Source organism: Apium graveolens, chromosome 7 (assembly GCF_009905375.1).
Source record: "Apium graveolens cultivar Ventura chromosome 7, ASM990537v1, whole genome shotgun sequence".
Lineage (NCBI taxonomy): Eukaryota > Viridiplantae > Streptophyta > Magnoliopsida > Apiales > Apiaceae > Apium > Apium graveolens.
The window spans coordinates 15,489,508-15,513,493 of NC_133653.1; the positions used below are offsets into that span (position 1 = coordinate 15,489,508).

At 38.0% G+C, this 23,986-nt stretch overlaps 1 long non-coding RNA gene and 1 other non-coding gene across 2 annotated transcripts; both read right to left on the reverse strand.

Moving 5' to 3' along the window:
- Window positions 1-739: 739 nt before the first annotated feature.
- Window positions 740-1,411, reverse strand: LOC141671237 (uncharacterized). The gene is made up of 4 exons (XR_012555016.1): window positions 1,344-1,411; window positions 1,069-1,252; window positions 938-988; window positions 740-855 (listed from the first exon to the last, which is right to left on the reverse strand). It is a non-coding gene; the product is annotated as an uncharacterized LOC141671237 (long non-coding RNA).
- Window positions 1,412-11,794: 10,383 nt separating this feature from the next.
- LOC141675732 (small nucleolar RNA R71) lies at window positions 11,795-11,898 on the reverse strand. The gene has a single exon (XR_012556369.1). It is a non-coding gene; the product is annotated as a small nucleolar RNA R71 (small nucleolar RNA).
- Between the last annotated feature and the right edge of the window lie 12,088 nt (window positions 11,899-23,986).

A 23,986-nucleotide genomic window follows, 5' to 3' on the forward strand; every position in this document is an offset into this window, starting at 1 on the left:
TAGATTAAATCGGATACTTGGTTCCAACTATCAAAGTACCAAATTCTAACTTTAAAAGAACAAATGAGCAATTTTTTTATTTTCTTTTCTAAAATAATGTCACATACTCATTTCAACTCTAGCTGCTCAATATTTCCATTTTTCGAGGTAGCTCTGCAGATTCCAAAGTACTGGCATGATATAAGATGTTGTCACTCGTGTAGATTTGTCAGAATGTTACCAAATAATTACATATGTATACTACAAGAAAACAGGTCATTGCCGATAAAAAAATGGTCGGATTCACACATGAGATATATGCATAGATGGTCCACTGCAATCCTTTTTTTAGAAGAAATCATCTCTCAATGATAAAGTACAGGATTTGAACTTTTTTTGCACGAACAGTAGTAGCAGCAGCAAGTATAAATGTCGCAGTTTTGCATAGCCAAAGATCTAGACTCTCCGAATGCAAAAACATGCCCTGATAAGGTTTTGAATGTATATTAACATTTCCATAACATTCATATACCAAGATAAAAGAAAACCTATTTGGGGACAAATAATAATAAAAGTAAAGCTCATACTCATGTCCTCCCCACAGAGTACAACTACTTTTGAACCGTCTTGGTGTGCTAGAAATATATATACACACATTCTCCTGCCCTAAGAATATTCTACATAAATACCCACCTTTGAAGAAAAAATTATAATTAAATAGCTCAGTTTTATTTTTGTTGGATAATTCGAGAAAGCATATGCGTTTTTAATTTTTGATAAGTTGCATCCTAGTTTTTGAAACATCTGAAATGTCATGCTTGCTACATACCAAATTGAGAATCTGAGAATTCATGAATGCCTCCTCCATACTGCATTCTGAGGCGAAACCAATCAGTATCAGGTTTTGGATTTAGAAACTTTTACAATAATATATTTATATAAATATTGCACTATATACCTTAACAGAAAAGTAAACCCACACATTTGGCTTGCTTTTGAAGCTCAACTCCTACATAACCATCAAGATTTAAGTTCAAATACTCATATAACAAAATGACAACAAAGTTCACAGTTTCTGGATTAGCTAACCTGTACTTTCCCACTTGTAGGCTTAAACCCATCGTCGGGATCCTCACTCGTTACACGCACAGCCACATAGTGACCTTTAGGCCGCGTAGACTCTTGTCAAAATTGAATGGGGTAGCAACAGTTGATGTTCTCCTCCAAGTATCATATCCTCCACCATGATCCTTACCATAGAACCGCCTTATTTCTAGTTAAAAGTCGCATGATCATTGTATTACAATTACAACATAAGAAATTATCAATACAGAAAAAGGGTATGAGAGAATTGGGTTCCAAACCTGGAATTTTCCACAGGGGAATACCCATCCCAACTGCAACTTGGGCTGCTGGAAGATTTATTTCAGCTATCCATTAAGTGATAGGGTGCTCCACCTAATTGAAACATCCAATGCATTTAGTTAACAATTGTAACAGATAATGAACAAAATTGAACTAGCCATGGAAAGGTTCATAGGTCACTGATTAGTTACTTATCAACTGTGACACCACCGTACTAACTTATAATAGTAGGAACGAGGTTATTTTCTATCCCACATTCGTAGTTTGACTTCACAAACATCAATCTTTCCCTAAAAAAATATAGCTTTAATTACTTTTTGTCAATTTATAATATTTGATAACTTGTAACTTATAGACTATCAGTTGAACTAAACATATAAATGATAAGTCTGGTGCACATTACTTAACAAAGTATATAAATAAGTAATGAGTTCTCCAACTAAACAAGTAACAATAGAAAAAAGAGTCGAAAAATGACATCTAGAAATCATACCGGCCAAACATGCTGGTAACCTGATTAACTAGATTGCCACATGAAACTTGCAACTTTAAGAAGATGATTAGTTTCAGATTCATCAGCTGCATTATGAATCAAATTTGAACCCTTTTTTTTCAAGCTTCTTTCTGCTGAAACAAACACTGCAGCTAAACCAAAGCTCTATATAATCACAACAACTGATCTCAAAATCTTCCATCTTGCTCCAAACCTCTCCATTCAAGTTCAATCCTTAACAGCAAAAAATTATCTCTGAAAATATATGTAAATGTGTTATCAGTATTTACATAAAAGAAACAACTAATCAAATATAGGCCAAGAAGTAGAAGTAGGATCATTAAACCTGAGAACTACCACCACCCTGTGGTTTCCCAACATCATCAGATTTTTCTTATAAAAGGAACCTTTAAGGCACTGAATACGGGGGGAATACATCACTTCCATTGGGCTTATTACATAATAGAGTAAGGCATGTGAACATCCATAAAACACAAAACAATCATATGAATATCCATAAAAGTAAAAACCGAACATCGACCACAACATGATCTCGAAAACATAGAATGCATTCTGTAGAGTTAATTTATACTTGAATAGCTTTATCCAATAACATCTCATCACCATCTTCCTCAGAATTAATTGTCTCAATCACATCCTCGTTTGGGTATTCACCGGTTACCGTATAATATTGTCTTCCAACACTATCTTTGTTAGATATATTTGAGATATCATGTCTAATATGTTTCATGTTTAGTTTTCAGATCTTAACAAACAGGAAATATCAGGACTTACTGGAATCAGTACTTACTGGAAGTCAGAAGATAAATATCAGAATTTAAGGTCATATCAGAACTTAAGTACGGGAGGACTTACAGTTAAGGAAGGAAGCTGATTTACAGGATAGAAGATCGAGACTAAAATAAAAGAAGATATGCATGGAAATAGTTAGAAGATAAGAAGACTTGTATAATATATCTGATTGATATATTTTAGGAGACAGAATTATATTCCATATCAATTAAAAGTTATCTTGTAACTGTGTACTATATAAACGCAGACATAGGTTTACACTATATGTGTTATCATTATCGAGAGGATCATACATTGTAACCTAGCAGCTCTTAGTGATATGTGTTCATCACTGAGAGAGAACAATTCCATTATAACATAGTTTATTATATTGAATATATCTGTTTACTATTACTTGTGTTCGAAATCGATTTGATTGTAATAACACTGTATTCAACCCCCTTCTATAGTGGTGTGTGACCTAACAATTGGTATCAGAGCTTATCTGTAAACACACATATAGTAAAGATCAAAACAATCATGTCTGAAGAAGAACAAACTCCAACCAAGCCCACTAAAACTGAAGAAACTCAAAAGACTCAAACCCACAGTTGATATGAGACTATTAGGGTTCCCATACTGAGACTTTCTGAGTATCCCATATGGAAAGTGAAGATGGCTATGTTTCTGGAAGCTACAGATCCAGAATACCTTGACAGAATTAATGAAGGACCACATAAGCCAACCAAGCTATCTGTTGTAGTTGCAGATCAGCCAGCAAAAACCATACCAAAGGAGAAAAGTGAGTATATAGCTGAAGATATCTCATCCATTGCCAAGGATGCAAAGGTAAGGCATTTGCTGTATAGTGCCATTGATAATGTCATGTCAAACAGGGTAATTCATTGCAAGACCGCAAATGAGATATGAGATGCTTTGGAGACAAGATGCCAGGGAACTGATGCAATCAAGAAGAACAAGATGACTATACTCACTTAAGAGTATGGGCACTTTGACCCAAAAGCTGATGAGTCATTAACTGACTTATATGACAAGTTTGTCAAACTCTTGAATGATCTGTCACTGGTGGACAAGGAATATGATCTTGAAAATTTAAATCTAAAATTCCTTTTAGCTCTTCCTGAAAGTTGGGATTTGAAGTCTACTACTATAAGAGACAACTATGCTCTTGATGAAACTACTCTTAATGAAATTTACGGTATGCTCAAGACTTATGAACTTGAGATAGATCAAAGGAGCAAGAGGCATGGGAGAAAGTCAAGGACAGTTGCTTTTAAAGATGAGGAGTAATCCCCCAAAGTGGTTATCTCAAAAAAAGACAAAGGAAAGGCTCTCATCATAAAGTCTGATTCAGAATCATCAAGTTCTGATGATGATGATTCAGAAACTGAAAGTTTACCTGAAATAGATACTGATGAAGAGATGATGAAATTGTGTGCTCTTATGGTGAAGGGTATCACAAAGATAGCCTACAGGAAATTCAGAAGGGGAAATAAGTTTTCCAAGAAAGGTGGAAGTTCTGATAAGAAAGGGTTCAGAAAGTATGAAGGCAAAAGTACAAAGTCTGACAGAGGAGACAACTCAAATGTCAAATGCTACAATTATGGTGAAAGAGGCCACATATCTCCTGACTGTAAGAAAGGAAAGAGTGACAAAGGCAAGGCACTTGTCACAAAGAAGAAAAGTTGGACAGATTCTTTATATTCTAAAGATGAGGTGAATTATGCCTTGATGGCAAATGCTAATGGCAACCCTGGAACTGCTGAATTGAAGGTATCTCAAACAACTTATGCTTTTCATACTGATGATATTAATGAGTTGAGATTATATCTTAAAACCATGTTTATTAGTTACAGAGATCAAACTTTAATATGTGAAAGATTAACTTCTGAAAATCTTGCTTATAAGAAAAGGAATGACTATTTGGAAAAAGAGTTAGTTATGTTCCATCAAACTCAGAAAGAAAGAGATGATGATTTTTATGCTAGAGATGAATTGCTAAAATTGAATCAATCTCTAAAAGCTGAGTTAGAAAAAGAAAGAGAGATTATCAGAACTTGGACTAACTCTGGCAGAACAACTCAGAACTTATTAAGTAGTGGAAACTGGAAAGAGGGCTTAGGTTATGGAGATGATAAAACTGAAAAAGGAACTGAAGAAATTGAGCCTATTGTTGTTAAACAGACTGCTAAGCCAAAGGTAAATCCTGTTAAGTTTGTAGCTAAAATTGTAAAGTCTGATTCTGAAATGATAAAAGAGTCTGTAGAAGAAGTTAAGGAAAAGTCAACTTCTGACAAATTAGAACATGATAAACCAACTGAAGTTAACATAGGCTTAATGACTAAGAAGCAGCTTAAACATAAGATGAAAGAAATTAGGAATGACAATAAGGTAAAAGCAGCTAGGAAAAATAGGAGTGGTAAGGAAGGTGTGAATGAAAGTAATAATTATATGCATGTTCCTAATGCTCCTAGAATGAAATGTTATAACTGTGAAAACTCTAACCATCTTGCTTCTTTTTGCAGGAAGAATAAGAATATAAACTATTTACCTCCTAAGTTAGGAATTAAGAGTCAGTCTGTTAGGTTTAAATCACAAAATCCTTGTTTTCATTGTGGTAGTTTATGGCATTCCATTTATACTTGTAAGGAATATCATAGTTTGTACTATGATTATTATCAAATAAAACCTTCTTTGAAGAAAGTTACTTTAATTCTTTCTAGTGTAAAGTCTGATGTAAAGTCTGATATAAGTTCTGATAAACAGCATGTTAGCATAAAGTCTGATATTAAATCCGCTGCAAATGCTAACAAACTTAAAAAGGCCAAAGGATTCAAGCAAGTCTGGATCCTTAAAACTAATCATTAGTGGTCTTTGTGATTGCAGGGCAACAGGAAAGATATCCTAGTGCTGGACAGTGGATGTTTAGAATATATGACTGGAAATAAAGCCCTGCTATCAGACTTTGTGGAGAAAGCTGGCCCAGGAGTTTCTTATGGAGATGGCAACATAGAAAAAACTCTAGAATATGGAAATATTAATCTTGAGAATGTCATCATTGAAACAGTAGCTCTTCTCTCAGGACTTAAACACAATCTGCTAAGTGTGAGTCAAATCCGTGACAGAGGTTATCATGTGGATTTCTTTGAAGAACACTGTGAAGTTGTAAGCAATTCTACAAGCAAAGTGCAACTAAAATGTCAATGGCATGGTAACATTTATCAAGCCAGACTTTCAACAAGTACTGATGGTTCTGCAATCTGTCTGTTGAGTAGAGCATCAATTGAAGAAAGCTGAAATTGGCACAAAAGACTCTCTCATTTAAATTTCAACAACATAAATGAGCTTGTAAAGAAAGATCTTGTGAGAGGATTGCCAAAATCAGTATTTGTTCCTAATGGCCTTTGTGATTTATGTCAAAAGGCAAAACAAAGAAAATCTTCATTCAAGAGCAAAATTGAATCATCAATTCTTGAGCCTTATCACCTATTGCACGTTGATCTATTTGGTCCAGTCAATGTCATGTCTATTGCAAAGAAGAAATATGCTATGGTTATAGTGGATGAGTTTACAAGGTACACTTGGGTGTATTTCCTGCACAAGAAGAATGAAACTGCATCTACACTAACTGATCATGTCAGACAGCTGGATAAGTTGGTCAAAGATTCTGTTAAAATTATAAGAAGTGATAATGGCACTGAGTTCAAGAATTCAATCATGGAAGAGTTCTGCAAAGAGCAAGGTGTCAAACAGGAATTTTCTGCACCTGAAACTCCACAGCAAAATGGAGTTATAGAAAGAAAGAACATGACTCTCATTGAAGATGCACGAACTATGCTTGATGAAGCAAAGCTACCAACCTACTTTTGGGAAGAAGCTGTGTAGACTGCTTGTTTTACACAGAATGCAACACTTATAAACAAGCATGGAAAAACACCATATGAGATGGTGAAGAAAAATAAGCCAAATATGAAATACTTTCATGTATTTGGATGTAAGTATTTTGTTCTTAAGACTCATCCTGAACAGTGTCAAAATTTGATCTAAAAGCTGATGAAGGAATTTTTGTTGGATATCCATTTTCCACAAAATCCTTCAGAGTATAAAATTTAAGAACAAGGGTTGTCATGGAATCTATCAATATATCTTTTGATGATAAGAAGATTACTGGACTTGAAGATTTCAATGATCACGATCAACTGAGATTTGAAAATGAAGACTTAAACTCTGATCCTGTAATTTCTGACGGGTTAAGTTTTGATGTCATTGAAACTGTGGTAACAACTCCAAAGAAAAATGCACCTGTCCAGGGGGGAGCAAGTTGAAGATTCTACCACAACTCAAGACTCTCAAAAAGCATCAGAACCTGTAACCGGCTCTTCAAGTTCTGATTCATCAGGTTCTGATAAGCCAAATTCTGATATTTCTAGAAACTCTGATTCTTCAAATCCTGAAGGATCCAACTCAAATTCTGAAGTCTCAAAGAGCATAACTACAGGGGGAGCATCAGAAAATGCTGATGGAGATAACATGGATCATGGGGGAGGATCCAGTTCTAGAAATCAACTTTCATCTGCAAGGAAGTGGACCAAATCACATACACCTGACTTAATTATTGGAGATCCTGAAGCAGGTGTCAGAACTAGAACGGTAACATCAAATGAATATCTCTATCATTCTTTTGTATCTCAGACTGAACCAAAGAAAGTGGAAGAAGCTCTTCAAGATGCTGATTGGGTGCAAGTAATGCAGGAAGAGTTAAATGAATTTGAAAGAAATAAAGTCTGGACCCTAGTGCCAAGACCAAAGAACAGATAAGTTGTTAGCACAAAGTGGGTGTTCAGAAACAAAGCAAGACTGGTTGCTAAGGGTTACTCTCAACAGGAGGGTATTGATTATGATGAAACATTTGCACCAGTTGCTAGATTGGAAGATTTCAAATGGATATTGGCTTATGATGCTCACAAAAAGTTTAAAGTCTTTCAAATGAATATAAAAAATGCTTTTCTCAATGGAGAATTGGAAGAAGAGGTGTATGTTCAACAACCTCTAGGCTTTGTAGATTCAAATTTCTAAATCATGTCTACAGGCTTGACAAAGCACTTAATGGCCTTAAGCAAGCTCCAAGAGCATGGTATAAAACTTTAGCTCAATTTCTTCTGGAAAGTGGATTTCACAGAGTATGATAGGAGAACTTAGTTTTGGTACAAATATATGTTGATGATATCATATTTGGTTCTACAAATGCCAAACTCTGTGAGAGGTTTGCAAAGCTAATGCAGTCAAGATATCAAATGAGTATGATGGGAGAACTTAGTTATTTTCTGGGCCTTCAAGTTAAGAAAAATGAAGAAGGTACTTTATCTGCCAATCCAAGTACACCAGAAATTTACTCAATAAGTTTGGAATGCAAGATTGTTCAACTGCATCCACTCTCATGACAACTGCAACCAAGTTAGATAAAGATACTAGTTCATCAGTAGATATTACTAACTACAGAGGTATGATTGGCTCTTTACTCTATTTAACTGCAAGTAGACCTGATATCATGTATGCTACCTATCTTTGTGCAAGATTTCAGGCTGATCCAAGAGAACCTCACTTAATAGTTGTGAAAAGAATTTTCAAGTACCTTAAGGGTACAGCTGATCTAGGATTGTGGTATCCTAGAGAATCAGATTTTAAGCTAATAGGTTACTCAGATGCAGATTTAACAGGATGCAAAATAGACAGGAAAAGCACAAGTGGAAGCTGCCAATTTCTTGGAGGCAGATTGGTTTATTGGTTTAGCAAGAAACAGAAGTCACTTTCTACATTAACTGCAGAAGCAGAATATATTGCTGCAGGAAGCTGTTGTGCACATATTCTTTGGATGAAGAATTAGTTACTGAATTATGGGTTAGAATTTTCTAAAATACCAATTTACTGTGATAATCAAAATGCAATTGCTATGACAGGTAATCCAGTTCAACACTCAATGACAAAGCACATCAGCATTAGGTACCATTTCATAAGGGAACATGTGATGGAAGGTACAGTGGAATTGCATTTTGTTCCAACAGATCAACAACTAGCAGATATCTTCACAAAACCACTATGTGAAGCTACCTTTACAAGACTGGTAAATGAACTTGGAATGGTTTCAGGTTCTTTCACTAAATCTGCTTAGTTTTTGTTCTCATGCATCAGACTTTATGATCAGTATTTACAATAATTTTGTTTTCCTATATCTATGTTCTAATTGAAATTCATTAAATGTTGATTGTTATCTGATGTGGAACTATATACTCTGATAAGTGTTTTTGAATGTTCTGTGACTATTCAATCCAATGAGAATAACTGTGCTAGATGCTGACCTAGTAGTCTTAACATATTAGAAATCCTATGTTGGAATTAGTTATTTATGTGGAAACTCATTAACACAAGCAAATTCTGATTTTGAGCTTAGTCAAATTTACTTTGTGTATCTTATTACTAAGTCACAAACTAGATTATTGCTTCTTATCTGTCAAATTCTGATGTCAGTAAATCTTAAGGATGACCCTAAATGCTGATAAGTCTCACTAATCTGAAGAAAAGAAAAGAATAATTAAATTCAGGTACTCCCTTGAGATCTAGAGAAAATAATATGGAAGGAAAGACCCAAGTGCATTGCTGGTATTAAGTAATATGCATTAGAAAAGAAAAAAAATTCTTGGTGACTTTTCACATTCTCTGATTACTGGAGAAATAATCGGATAATAGCATAAATTCTGATAAGCAGTTGTGACTCACTTACACTGAGAAGCCACTGTAAAAAGGAATTTCAAAAGATGCATAAAATGAGCATAAACAGTTGAGGTGGAATCTTGCATAAATTTTTTCTATAGTAGACTTCATGAAAAATGACAGATTTTAAGCACTTTTCTCAGTTATGCCTTATTTCTTAGATGTACTGAAGTTTATCAGAATTTAATCTTTATCTGATATTCTGCTAAATGCACACACTATTACCTCATATGAATGATAAAAATTACTGTGGTGATTAAGTTATTTTTGACAAACAGTTAAGTGTCATTTACATAAATTCTGAGGACATATTCTGATGAAAGTTCTGATGATTAAACTCTGAAGAATCCAGTCAGTATTTGTATGAAGAATCACAGAAAAAGATATTCACTTTTTGAGTACAGAAGCCATATTATGATGACTGTTAAAATCTGATATAAGTTAAAGTTCTGATATTAAATCCTGATGGAATCCTTGATGCTTACGTGGCATTATTCTTTACTTGACTTATTTGTGGTAAAAACTGAAACGGTCATATTTAATCAGAATATATTAGGTGAGATAAAAACATTCAAAAATATTATGGGTTAGTGGTAAACGTGTATGTTGATAAGTGGCATTTTATACCACTTAGGACGTCTTATAATAGCTTAAATTGGTGTCTTGAAATCAAGTATTTTGTGTATTTGATGCGTTTTTCTAGTGTTTGTGCATTTCAGGGTATTAGTTGCATTTCGGGAGAGAATTCATCAATAATAAGCCTTGGCATGTGTTCAGCATCGCAAGTGGGAAGATAGGAGCAGATTGCAGCGAAGAAACAGAGCAAAACAGATCATTTTTCCAGAAGGGGTCTGAGCCCCGCTCAGCTCTGCTGAGCGGCCGCGCAGGAAGCTGAGCGCCCGCTCAGGAAAGCTGAGCGGCGCCCGTTCAGGAAAGCTGAGTGGCCGCACAGGGTCGTAATTTCAGAATAAATATTTTAGACTCCTATTTCTGTTTGGCTTCCAACTTCTGAGTTATCTGGGTTTTATGGGACTCCTATATAAGTAGATTTCAGAGACGTTTCACAAAGGTTAGATCGTAGTATTAATCAAGGAGCGAAGGAGATAAGGAAGAAGACCGTTTTAACACACCGCGACAAAGAGGAAGCATATTTTCTTGTGATTCTTTATTTCGTTGTAACGTTGGATGCTAGTTTTCTTACTTTGAACCTATTTACACTTGTGACGTACTCTGGTTTAATATAAGTAGTTTTAGTTATTATTCCCTTGTGTTTATTTATCATGTTTTCATATGAACCCATGATGACGATGAGTGCTATCATGGGCTAATCGTGATCATGGGGTCGTAACGGATTTACTATGGAATTCTTTAGTTAGTTGTTTAATACCTTAGTGTGTGATGATTGTATGATATCTAGTATTGGTTGTGCATATTCGTCTTATGTGCGTCGCGAACATATAAGATAGGGTGTTAATCTCTTGTGAAGCGACGGTGGATCTTGAGATTTAGAACTTTCCATGCTAGCATAGGTTCATGTACGAGTATGCATGATTAGTGGGTAACTCTAACTGTCTTATTCGCCCTGTGTAATCAAAAGGAATAACTTGTGCTTAAATCGTTATGTTGTCAATTTCTGTAGACATATAGGGACTCAACATAATTGATGCCTATTCAACTTCTATCTTAATTGTGGATGTTTGGTAGAATGGTATTAGTACAATGAAAGTTGGCTTCTATCAGTTTCGTGTTATTCGATTAATATCATCACTGTTGCATGCTAAGGGTAATAACAATAGCTATTGAAGGAAGTAGTAATGAAGTTGTGATCTCTTGAGTGTTTTAATATTGTTAATTTAAGTGTTTATTAAGTGGTTAATTATAGTAGTTAATTGTAGTTAATAATTAGTTAATCAATTCTAAGTGTTATTGTCTTAACATTGAGAAATAACCATACATTGGTGAGTGAGTTTAATTGAACATAATTAGTCTGAGTCTCTGTGGGAACGAACTAGAAAGTATTCTATATTACTTGTGAACGCGTATACTTGTGTGTGTTTTTAGCGTGTGTTTTCGTCTTAACAAGTTTTTGGTGAAATCAAGCCGGGCACTATTCAGATGGTGCAAAATTTTGTTTCTTTCGGAGGTGCTGCGACTGAAGACCCCAACATGCACATAAGGAATTTTGTCGAGATCTGTAGTACTTTCAAATATAATGGTGTGACTGATGAGGCTATCAAGCTGAGGCTTTTCCCATTCTCTCTGAGGGATAAAGCTAAGGACTGGTTACATTCTGAACCAGCTGGATCCATCACTACTTGGCAAGATCTTGCGCAAAAGTTTCTGGTGAAGTTTTATCCAATGGTGAAGACTGCGGCTATACGGAGTGTTCTTACTCAGTTTGCGCAGCAACCTACAGAATCTATGTGCGAAGCTTGGGAGCGCTACAAGGAGATGTTGAGAAAGTGTCCACATCATGGAATGCCTGATTGGATGGTGATCACTGGTTTCTATAATGGTTTGGGGGCCCAATCTCGGCCCATGCTCGATGCAGCAGCTGGAGGTGCCTTGTGGGCCAAAAGCTATACTGAGGCTTATAATCTTATTGAGATTATGGCTGCAAATGAGCATCAAAACCAAACTCAAAGGATGATGCTTGGGAAGGTAGCAGGTATTCTGGAAGTCGATGCAGCCACAGCTATTGCAGCGCAGCTCCAAGCGTTGTCTATGAAGGTCGATTCTCTAGCCACCTATGGGGTCAATCAGATAGCTATGGTCTGTGAGCTTTGTGCAGGTTCTCATGCTACGGATCAGTGTTCTCTTGTTAACGAATCTGTTTAGTACGTGAACAATTATCCATGACAACAACAGCCTGTGTCAGCTACTTATCATCCTAACAACAGAAATCATCCAAATTTCAGCTGGAGTAATAATCAGAATGCTATTCAACAACCATATCAGCAAGGCGTAAGTAAGCAGTTCAATCCACCTGGATTCCAGCAATCGTAACATTATGCTTAAAGGCAATCATATCCTCAACAGGGAGGTGCAGCTGTACCCACTAGTGCTGATTTTGAGGAACTTAAGCTGTTGTGCAAGAGTCAGGCAGTTTCTATCAAGACCTTGGAAAATCAAATTGGTCAAATAGCCAATGCAGTGCTTAATCGCCAACCTGGCATACTTCCCAGTGACACTGAAGTGCCAGGCAGGAAGGCAGCTAAAGAGCAAGTCAAGGCTATTACCTTAAGGTCTGGAAAAGTTGCTGATGCTGAAAAAGAAAAAGAAGGAGAAGCTGAAGTTGGTAATGAAGAAGCTAAGGAAAAGGAGAAAGCGGCGGAACCAAGGAAGACTACTGTTGAACACACTCTGCCTGAGGGTAATACAGGGGAGAAATAGCTCTATCCTCCACCACCTTTCCCTAAGAGATTGCAACAACAAAAGCTGGATAAGCAGTTCGGTAAGTTTCTGGAGGTGTTCAAGAAACTTCACATCAATATACCTTTCGCCGAGGCTTTGGAGCAAATGCCTAGTTATGCGAGATTTATGAAGAGTATTCTTTCAAGGAAGGTAAAACTAGATGACCTTGAGACCGTTGCTCTAACGGAAGAATGCAGTGTTGTGCTGCAGCAAAAGTTACCTCCAAAGCTTAAAGATCCAGGTAGCTTCACCATTCCTTGCACCATTGGCAAGTTGTCTTTTGACAAGTGCCTTTGTGATTTGGGAGCAACCATCAATCTGATGCCGTTGTCGATCTTTAAAAAGTTGAACTTGCCTGATCCAAAGCCCACCTACATGTCTCTACAATTGGCTGATCGTTCTATTACTTACCCAAGAGGCATAGTGGAGGATGTGCTAGTAAAGGTGGATAAGCTCTTCTTTCCTGCAGACTTTATTATTCTGGATTTCGAGGAAGATAAGAAGATTCCCATAATCTTGGGAAGACCTTTCTTGGCTACAGGACGTACCTTGATAGATGTGTAAAAAGGTGAAATTACAATGCGGGTGCAGGATCAGGATGTGACATTCAATGTATTCAAAATAATGAAATTCCCTACAGAAGATGAGGAGTGCTTAAAAGTGGATTTGATTAATTCTGCGGTTACTTCAGAACTCGATCATATGCTAATGACTGATGCATTAGAGAAGGCCTTAGTAGGGGATTTGGACAGTGATGATGAGGATGGCAATAAGCAACTACAATATCTTAATGCTTCTCACTGGAGGTGAAAGCTAGACATGCCGTTTGAATCTCTTGGTACTTTTGACCTCAAAAATGCTGAAGGAAAGCTCAAACCATCGATTGAGGAAGCACCCACCTTGGAGGTTAAGCCATTGCCTGAACACTTGTGGTATGTTTTTTTAGGTGATGCATCTACTTTACCTGTTATTATTGCATCTGATCTTTCAGGTAGTGAGGAGGACAAGCTCTTAAGGATTTTGAGAGAATTCAAATCGGCTATCGGATGGACTATAGCAGACATCAAAGGGATTAGCCCTTCATATTGTATGCATAAGATTCTGCTAGAGGAGGGTAGTAAACCGACTGTTGAGCAACAACGCAGACTCAATCCTATCATGAAAGAAGTGGTGAAGAAAGAAATTCTGAAGTGGCTAGATGCATGAATCATTTATCCTATTTCTGACAGTTCTTGGGTGAGCCCCGTGTAATGTGTACCTAAGAAAGGAGGTATTACTGTGGTAGCAAATGAGAAGAACGAGCTCATCCCCACTCGAACAGTCACAGGATGGAGAGTATGCATGGATTACAGAAAGTTGAACAAGGCCACAAGGAAGGATCCCTTCCCGCTTCCGTTTATTGATTAGATGCTTGACAGGTTGGCCGGTCATGAGTATTATTATCTTCTGGATGGCTATTCAGGGTATAATCAGATTTGTATTGCACCAGAGGATCAAGAAAAGACTACCTTCACTTGTCCATTTGGCACGTTTGCTTTTCACAGAGTTTCGTTTGGGTTATTTGGCGCACCGGCCACTTTTCAGAGATGTATGATGGCTATATTCTCTGACATGATTGGAAATAATGTCGAGGTGTTCATGAACGACTTCTCCGTCTTTGGACATTCGTATGATGAATGTTTGAATAATCTCCGTGCAGTACTCAAAAGGTGCGTGGAAACTAATTTGGTGCTCAATTGGGAAAAATGTCATTTTATGGTGCATGAAGGCATTATTCTTGGGCATAAGGTCTCTAGAAAGGGTCTTGAGGTGGATAAAGCCAAGGTGGGAGTCATTGAAAATCTTCCACCACCTATTTCTGTGAAAGGAATCCATAGTTTTCTTGGTCATGCGGGTTTTTTCGGCATTTCATTAAGGACTTTTCGAAGATATCTAAGTCGTTGTGCAACTTGCTTGAGAAGGATGTGCCTTTCAAATTTGATGATGACTGTTTAATGACATTCGAGACTCTTAAGAAGAGTTTAATAACTACACCAGTTATTACAGCACCAGATTGGACAGAGCCTTTTGAGATGATGTGTGATGCAAGTGATTATGCGGTGGGCGCAGTTCTTGGGCAGCGCAAAACTAATCTCTTTCATGTGGTCTACTATGCTAGCAAGACCTTAAATGGGGCCCAAATGAACTACACCACTACTGAGAAGGAGCTCTTGGCTATAGTCTTTGGTTTCAAAAAAATTCGATCTTATTTGATTGGGACAAAAGTGACAGTATTCACTGATCATGCGGCTATTCGTTATATGGTTTCCAAGAAGGATTCGAAGCCGAGACTCACTCGTTGAGTGCTCTTGTTACAGGAATATGAGTTAGAGATCAAGGATAGAAAAGGTACTGAGAATCAAGTAGCTGACCATCTCTCTAGATTGGAGAATCCCGAAGCTACTTCACATGATATGACATTAATCAATGAATCTTTTCCGGATGAGCAGTTGTTCGCAGTTCAGGAGGAAGAGCCATGGTTCGCAGATATTGTGAATTATCTTGTCAGCAATATAATGCCTCCTAATTTGACCACAGCTCAAAAGAAGAAGTTTTTGCATGAGGTGAAGTGGTATATGTGGGATGAACCATATTTGTTTAGACATGGAGTTGACCAGATCATCAGGAGATGTATCACATTCTGTGAGACAGAGGGGATATTACGAGACTGCCACTCCACAGTTTATGGCGGACACTATGATGGTGAAAAGATGACAACTCGTATTCCGCAAACAGGTTTTTTCTAGCCTACTTTGTTTAAGGATGCTCATCAGTTCATTTTAAGGTGTGATCGTTGCCAAAGAGTGGGAAATCTTACGAGAAAGGATGAGATGTCGTTAAATGTGATGCTTGAAGTCGAGGTCTTTGAAGTTTGGGGAATCGATTTCATGGGGCCTTTTGTCTCGTCCTACAATAATCAGTACATCTTGCTGGCAGTCGATTATGTCTCAAAATGGGTAGAAGTCTAGGCTCTACCGACAAATGATGCAAAGGCAGTGTTGAATTTTCTTCATAAGCAGATTTTCACAAGGTTTGGAACGCCACGAGTAATCATAAGTGATGAAGGGTCGAATTTTTGCAACCGTAAGTTTACTTCTATGATGCAGCGCTACAATGTGAATCATCGAGTTGCTACTGCCTATCATCCGCAAATAAATGGTCAAGCGGAAGTGTCTAACAGAGAGATCAAGCGCATCTTAGAGAAGGTTGTTTGTCCGTCAAGGAAGGATTGGTCTTTAAAGCTCGATGAAGCTGTTTGGGCTTACAGAACAACATACAAGACTCCACTTGGGATGTCCCCGTTTCAACTTGTGTCTGGTAAGGGATGTCATTTACCTGCGGAGCTTGAGCATAAGGCCTATTGGGCGTTGAAGAAGTTGAAACTGGATCTAGATGCAGCTGGAAAGAAGCGAATGCTTCAGCTTAATGAACTTGATGAATTTCGACTCCAAGCGTACGAGAACAACAAAATATACAAGGAAAAAGTGAAAAGATGGCACGATAGGAAGCTACATCCTAAGTTATTCGTGTCGGGGTAACAAGTTCTTTTATTCAACTCTCGTCTCTGACTTTTTCCTGGGAAGTTGAAATCAAGGTGGTCGGGACCTTTTATTGTCAAAACTGTGTTTCCACATGGAGCGGTGGAGATTTTTTAGAATGATCCGGACCAAGCATTCAAAGTCAATGGCCAGCGTTTGAAATACTACTATGGGGACACGGTAAACCGTGAAGTGGTTAGTGCCGTTTTATTGTCAACTTGAGTAAGGTACGCATCGTCAAGCTAATGACGGAAAAGAAGCGCTTCGTGGGAGGCAACCCATGATTTGTTGTTACAGGAACCTTTAGAAGTTAATAACCTATCCAAAACCACAAAAAAATCAGAAAAACGGAGCCTGGAAAAAAAAATTCCAGAAGCCCCCTGAGCGCCCGCTCAGCTTTGCTGAGTGACCGCTCAGGGGTCGACTGGAAGAATTTTTTAAGTGCAAATAAAAAACAAAAAAAAAGCTGAAAAACAAAAAAAAATAAAACACAGCCCCATTACCATGACCTATTTCCCCATTACCCCATGATTTTAACCCTCAAACCCACTCCTAATAAATTTTTACCCTAATCCCTACCCTATATATACATACACCTATCCCATATATCCCCCATACACTTTCAAACCTTAAACTCTCTCCCAAACACAAAAATACAAATCTTTAACACTTTTACTCAGTTTCGATGGCACCCAAGAGATCAAGGACTATCGATAGCAGCAGCACTGTCCCTACTGCTGATTCTTCGAGGGGTATTGCTGCGAGGCCTCGTTTGAATGATAGGGCTGCTGAGGAGGAGTATACTAGGCTTCTGGGTAAGCCAATTTTAAAGAAGAGGGGGTTCTTACCATCGGGGAGGGATGGTGAGTTGTTGCCTATGATTGCCGAGAAGGGGTGGATTACTTTTTGTGAGTCTCCAGAAGTAGTGCCGATGAGCGTGGTTCGCGAGTTCTATGCGAACGCGAAGGCCGAGAATAATGGGTATTCTGTGGTCCGGGGGATGACGGTTGATTATCACCCTGTGGTGATTCGCCGTGTGATTGGGCAGAGACAAAGGAAGCCCACGGAGGAGAACTGGAATGAGAAGACTGCTGAGGATTTTGACTTGGATTTGATTTGTGCTACTCTCTGTAGGTCGGGCACAGTGTGGACCTTCAAGACTGGGACTAACGAGCATCGTCACTTTCCGGCGATCGCGATGAATAGGTATGCCCGTGCATGGAATGCTTTTATTTGTGCTAATATTCTGCCTACTTCACATGCACATGAGGTCATAGTTGAGAGAGCGCAGTTGTTGTGGGGAATTTTGAATGAGGAGTACTATGTGGACCTTGGTGAGTTCATCTACCAAGGATTTCTGAAGTTTTTGAAGGGAGTTAAGCACAGGAACATCCCTTATGCATCCACGGTTACCAAGCTCTACCGAGCGGTGGGAGTTCAGTGGCCGTCTCATGAGCAGTTACAGTTGCCGGCCGCTCCTATTTATTCCGGGACTCTGCATGCGATGCAGGAGTGGACCGGTGGTGAGCCCGAGGAGCATGGGCTGGGTTATCGTCTTCCAGGAGGGCGTCCAGCACGAGGTGCTACCATGGCGAGGCCAGGCCGTGATGAGGCTAGTTCTTCTAGAGCTCAGGAGGGTGCTGGGATGGTTGATGCCCAGTATAGGAGGCTTTCGAGGAGGATGGATGCTATGTACGAGACGCAGAGCAGGTTTGCTCAAGAGCTCACCCATGCACTAGGGACTGCTTTTCGAGGCCTTGGAGCTGACATCCAGTGGCCAATTTTTGGTGAGGACTCTGAATATCCGCCTCATGATACACCACCCTCTGAGGGTGATGATGATGATGATCTCTCCGAGTAGGTATACCCTGTGTTCCTTTCTACTACCTTCACTGGGGACAGTGAAGATTTTAAGTTTGGGGGTGGTAGTTAAGGAATATTTTGTGTGTGTGTCATATAGTTGCATATTCATGATAGTTTAGTTCATATAATTGCATAATTTTTGCCATATAGTTTTTTTTATTATTTGTAGCTTTATTTGTTTATCATGTCATGTAACTCATGCATATACCATGATCCCTTTTGCGCTGATTGACCAATTGATTTGTGATGTTGATGCAAGTGTAGTGATAACGTTAAAGTGATGATTGAGTCGTGTAGGGTGATATGCATGCTAGAAACACTTGTAATTTCACTAAGTATTAGAGAATGCTTGAGGACTAGATTGTTGTTATGGTTTAATGGTTTTTGAGGTTAATCCATTGATTATGCTTAAAATTTTATAATAGGTTCTTAGTGATAAAAGGCATGAAAAGAAAAAAATGGAGTGAAAAATGGAATTCATTGCTAATTGTGGCTAGGCGTCAAATGGCTAGTAGCCGGCTCGTATTTTTATGCGAGTGGTCTAGGGTTGAGCAAGATGGAGCGAAACGCACTTGCTCAGAAAGTTGAAAGAAAAAAAAAGAAAAAAAAATAGAAAAAAAAGAAAAAAAAAATAAAGAGTTAATGCATAATTGATCACGAGTGGTCTCTTTGGTATTCGAGTTATTAAGTTCTTAGGGGACTTTGTGCCTAGTGACCTAAGGCTTTTATAGTCTGGGATCCGCTAACCTAACGCTCGCTACATGGATGCCATTGTATAAGTCTTTTGTGGACCTCACCCATTGCACGGTCACATAAGCATTTGAATAAAAGCATGATTCCGTAATAAGCTCCAGGACTCTTGAAGTGTTATAAGTTACTTTGTGCCTAGAATTTTTATTCTTTGTATAATCATGCGATTGTCTTGAGAATAGTTGAGTTATGATAATTGATCTAGTTTCGAAGCATATCTGTTAAGCATCTGCACACACCACGTTTTTGGTTGTATGCACACACCACGTTTCTGGCTGTATGTTAGTTTGTATGATTCGATTGATCTTTATTCGCCTAATTGCATTTGTTGAGATGTCGTAAGTTGGATGGTTTGGTCGTAGTAAGGGGGATCGCTGTATTTCAAATAGATTGCATTCATGCATGTTTTTATTTTGTTTTTGAGTCTGTGACGCTTGAGGACAAGCATCGATTTAAGTTTGGGGGTGTAATAAGTGGCATTTTATACCACTTAGAACGTCTTATAATAGCTTAAATTGGTGTCTTGAAATCAAGTATTTTGTGTATTTGAAGCATTTTTCTAGTGTTTGTGCATTTCAGGGTATTAGTTGCATTTCGGGAGAGAATTCATCAATAATAAGCCTTGGCATGTGTTCAACATTGCAAGTGGGAAGATAGGAGCAGATTGCAGTGAAGAAATGGAGCAAAACAGATCATTTTTCCAGAAGGGGTCTGAGCGCCCGCTCAGCTCTGCTGAGCGGCCGCGCAGGGTCATAATTTCAGAATAGGAGGGTATATTGGCTTATGATGCTCACAAAAAGTTTAAAGTCTTTCAAATGGATATAAAAAGTGCTTTTCTCAATGGAGAATTGGAAGAAGAGGTGTATGTTCAACAACCTCCAGGCTTTGTAGATTCAAATTTCTAAATCATGTCTACAGGCTTGACAAAGCACTTTATGGCCTTAAGCAAGCTCCAAGAGCATGGTATAAAACTTTAGCTAAATTTCTTCTGGAAAGTGGATTTCACAAAGTATGATGGGAGAACTTAGTTTTGGTACAGATATATGTTGATGATATCATATTTGGTTCTACAAATGCCAAACTCTGTGAGAGGTTTGCAAAGCTAATGCAGTCAAGATATCAAATGAGTATGATGGGAGAACTTAGTTATTTTCTGGGCCTTCAAGTTAAGAAAAATGAAGAAGGTACTTTTATCTGCCAATCCAAGTACACCAGAAATTTACTCAATAAGTTTGGAATGCAAGATTGTTCAACTGCATCCACTCCCATGACAACTGCAACCAAGTTAGATAAAGATAGAGTTCATTAGTAGATATTACTAACTACAGAGGTATGATTGGCTCTTTACTCTATTTAACTGCAAGTAGACCTGATATCATGTATGCTACCTATCTTTGTGCAAGATTTCAGGCTGATCCAAGAGAACCTCACTTAATAGCTGTGAAAAGAATTTTCAAGTACCTTAAGGGTACAGCTGATCTAGGATTGTGGTATCCTAGAGAATCAGATTTTAAGCTAATAGGTTACTCAGATGCAGATTTAACAGGATGCAGATTGTGGTATACTTGCGCGTGTTATTAGTGCGTATTTTCGCCTTAACATATGTCCTGAAAAACTGCATGTGCACGGTAATTATTGCTTATTTCCCGTGCCCATTAACTCCTGCTTTAACTTTTTACTGACTGTTCACACGTTGCCAGGTGTAAATTGTCTGCCATGCTTCAAAAATATAACTGTTGAGTGGAGAGAGTATATATATATGGGAGTTACAAGATTTTCTAATCTTTTACTTATTTTTCTATTCTTAATCTCTCTTATTCTCTCTCTCTAATATTCTCTGAAGCGTTTTCTTACAGGACTTTTATCAAACACCTTGCCAACACTCTCTTTCTCACTTAATTTCTTACAGAGATGGCAACAAAAGACTTAATTTTCAATGGAGCTAAGTTTGTTTCTAACAACTACTCGTCTATTCTTAGCAAGGATGAAGCTCCATTGGAACTTCACTTTATTCAGGATTTCCTTGCTAATTCTGATATTGAGTATGCTTTGACCCAACCTGACGCAATCTCTGGAACCCAAGTGCTGGAGTTTTGGAGAAGTGGAATCTATGATGATGGTGGTGCTCAAGGGTCCCCAAGTATCATCTTTACAACAGGGGAGGATGAGCATGTCGTGACTTTGGCTATAGTTTGCCAAACATTGCAACTACCTGAGAATTGCATTTATTCGACTGTTGAGGAGCCAGTTCTGCAACAGATGATGGCTAGTCTGGGGTATGAAAAGACATTGGCAAAGATGGGTCAATTGAAGAAACCTTACATAAGGAGGGAATGGAGTTTCTTCTTTGACTGCATTACAAAGGCCTTCGCCAACAAATGTTCTAATTTCGATGCAATCCCTATACTCAGTCAACAAATCGGGTATGCTTTCATTAATCAAACTGATTTTAATTATGCAAGTGTTGTTTTAGGCTTTATTGGGGATAGGATGACAGAAGATAGGAATACTGTCTATTTTGCTAGATTCTGTCAGCTTATTTATAGTTTTTGTTGTGCTGATAAGCCCCAATTAGCTAGTGAATTAATTCCACCATTTAGACTAGCTAAAAGAACTTTTAATGACTTATTATGTACTGATAATAAGAAGGCTGTGTTAAGAACCCTCTAAATTCCTTTATCTGTCAAACAAGCCTTAATAACCTATGATCCAGTTACATACACTGCACTATATCCTTATGTCCAACCATCTGAACCTGAACCATCAGCACCTACCACCACCACACAAACACCTCACACTTCTCAACAACCAACTATCAGGACATATTTCAAACCAACACATTCATCTCAACCTGAACCATCAGCACACACCATCAGACCTTCATATTCCAAACCTTCTAAGAGGGCAAAGTCTGTTTCTCAACCTCCACAAAAGAGAAGGAAGATGATTCTCAGAGATGAATCTGATAGTGAAGAGGAAGCACAGGTTCATGCTTCAGAACCTGTGACAGTTGAAGCTGAGAATGTTACTTCTCAGAAAGAAACTGCGGCTCAAAGTTCTGATACTTTGAAGAGGAAATCTGTAAGCTCTGATGCTGCAACAACAACTCCTTCATTGGCAAGGAGATTGAAGAAAATGAGGGCAAAGAGGTATAATCCTAAATCTCCATCAGAAGATACTGAAGAAGCTGAGGAAGGGGATCAGGAATCTCTGATCTCAAAAGAGCCAATTATCATTGAAGCCCTTCCAGCTAAAGCCCAAGACACTGTTCCTGATACAGTGATCACTCCTACTGTTTCTCCAGTCAGAGAGACAACAGTTGAAGGTTCAGGATTAAGTCCTGAAATTGATCTTCAAAGGTTGATTATACCAACTGTTTTATTTTTGGAAGCTCCATCTACATCAGCTCAGCCATCTACAGTCAACTCTCCAATCTTAGATGCTGAGATACCATCTACACCAGCTCTGGAGATAAATTCTGATGCTCAGAATTTAGATGATGTTATTCCTGACTCTCCAAGTGCATCACACACTCTTGTGCTGTCAGAACATAATGAATCTTCCTCAAATTCTGAAGACAGTGTTTATGTTGAGACTTCAGCTCCTATTCTGGGAAAGGAAGAATTGGTCAACAAATTTGTTGAACAGGATGCCCCTGTACCTTGGGAAGAAACTCACAAGGAAGTTGAGTGGACCAAGAAGTGGAATGAATCAGATTTTATTCCAAGCACCAAAATTCTGACAGAACATGTGTCAAAAGTTGATGAGTTATTGTCAAATTCTGATTTCAAGACTCAACTCAAGGTTACAGCTATGAGTACAAGAAGTCTTCATGGTCTACATTCTATTACTCATGCTAAGGTTGATAAACTAAAGGAAAATGCTGATAAGCTAGATCTACAGATCAAGCTTGACAAGAACAGATATATCAGAACTACTCTTGAGAAAGTTGAAGCCATTGAGAAGATTCAAGAGAAGCAACATGCCCAAATTACCGAGGTCCTACAAAATCAAGCTTCTCAGAAAGCTCAATTGGATGAGATCCAATATTCTGTTGAACTTCTTCTCTCTCTTTTACTTCCTGATGATGCCAAAAAGGGGGAGAAGGTAGTTAAGTCCAAATGCTCACCTACTCAAATACTGAAGAAGAAGGATGACAAAAGTGATGACCAGGGAAACTCTGATAAGAGCAGAGGAAGGAAAAGTTCAAGGAAAATCTTCTACACAGAACAAGTCATGTTCTGATATTGTGAATGCTAAAAGTCTGAAGTCAAGTTCTGATAAGCAAAGTCTGATGTCAAGTTCTGATATCCCGATTCAATAAGGATCTAAAGACTCTCAGAAGTTTTTACAAAATCTGAAGCTAAAGGGGAAGTAGACTACTGTTTATTACAAAGATCGTAAAATCCAGATACTTGACGAGGAGATAGCTAGAAGATTATTTCTGGAACAAAATCCAGGAATGGATTTGGAAACCCTCAAGGAGGAAGAAGCTAGATTTGCAGCTGAGAAGACAAATCTAAAGTCTAAAGCTTCTGATGCAAAGAAACCTCCAAGACCTAAGAAAAAAGGCATTGTGATCAAGGAAAAGTCAAATTCTGAGGCTTCAAAGTCCAAGACTAGATCACAAACTGAGATTGATCCTAAGTCAAAGGGAAAAGAAATGGTTGGTGAACCTTTAAAGATTCAGAAAAAAATAAGTTCTTCCGTTCCAGTCTATCAAGCTACAATGCATGATGATGGTTTGATAGAAGATGAAACTGTTCAAACTCTGAAGAGAAGAAAGATAATTGAAGAATCTAAAACAACCTCTGACATTGCTCAAGTTGTTCATAATGAATAACAGCAAGCTACAGAAGAAACAACAAATTATGATCAAGCTATCAAGACATCAACTACTGACAATGCTCAAGTTGATTTGAAAAAGATGACAATTGCTGATAAGAAGAAGCTGTTATGGAAG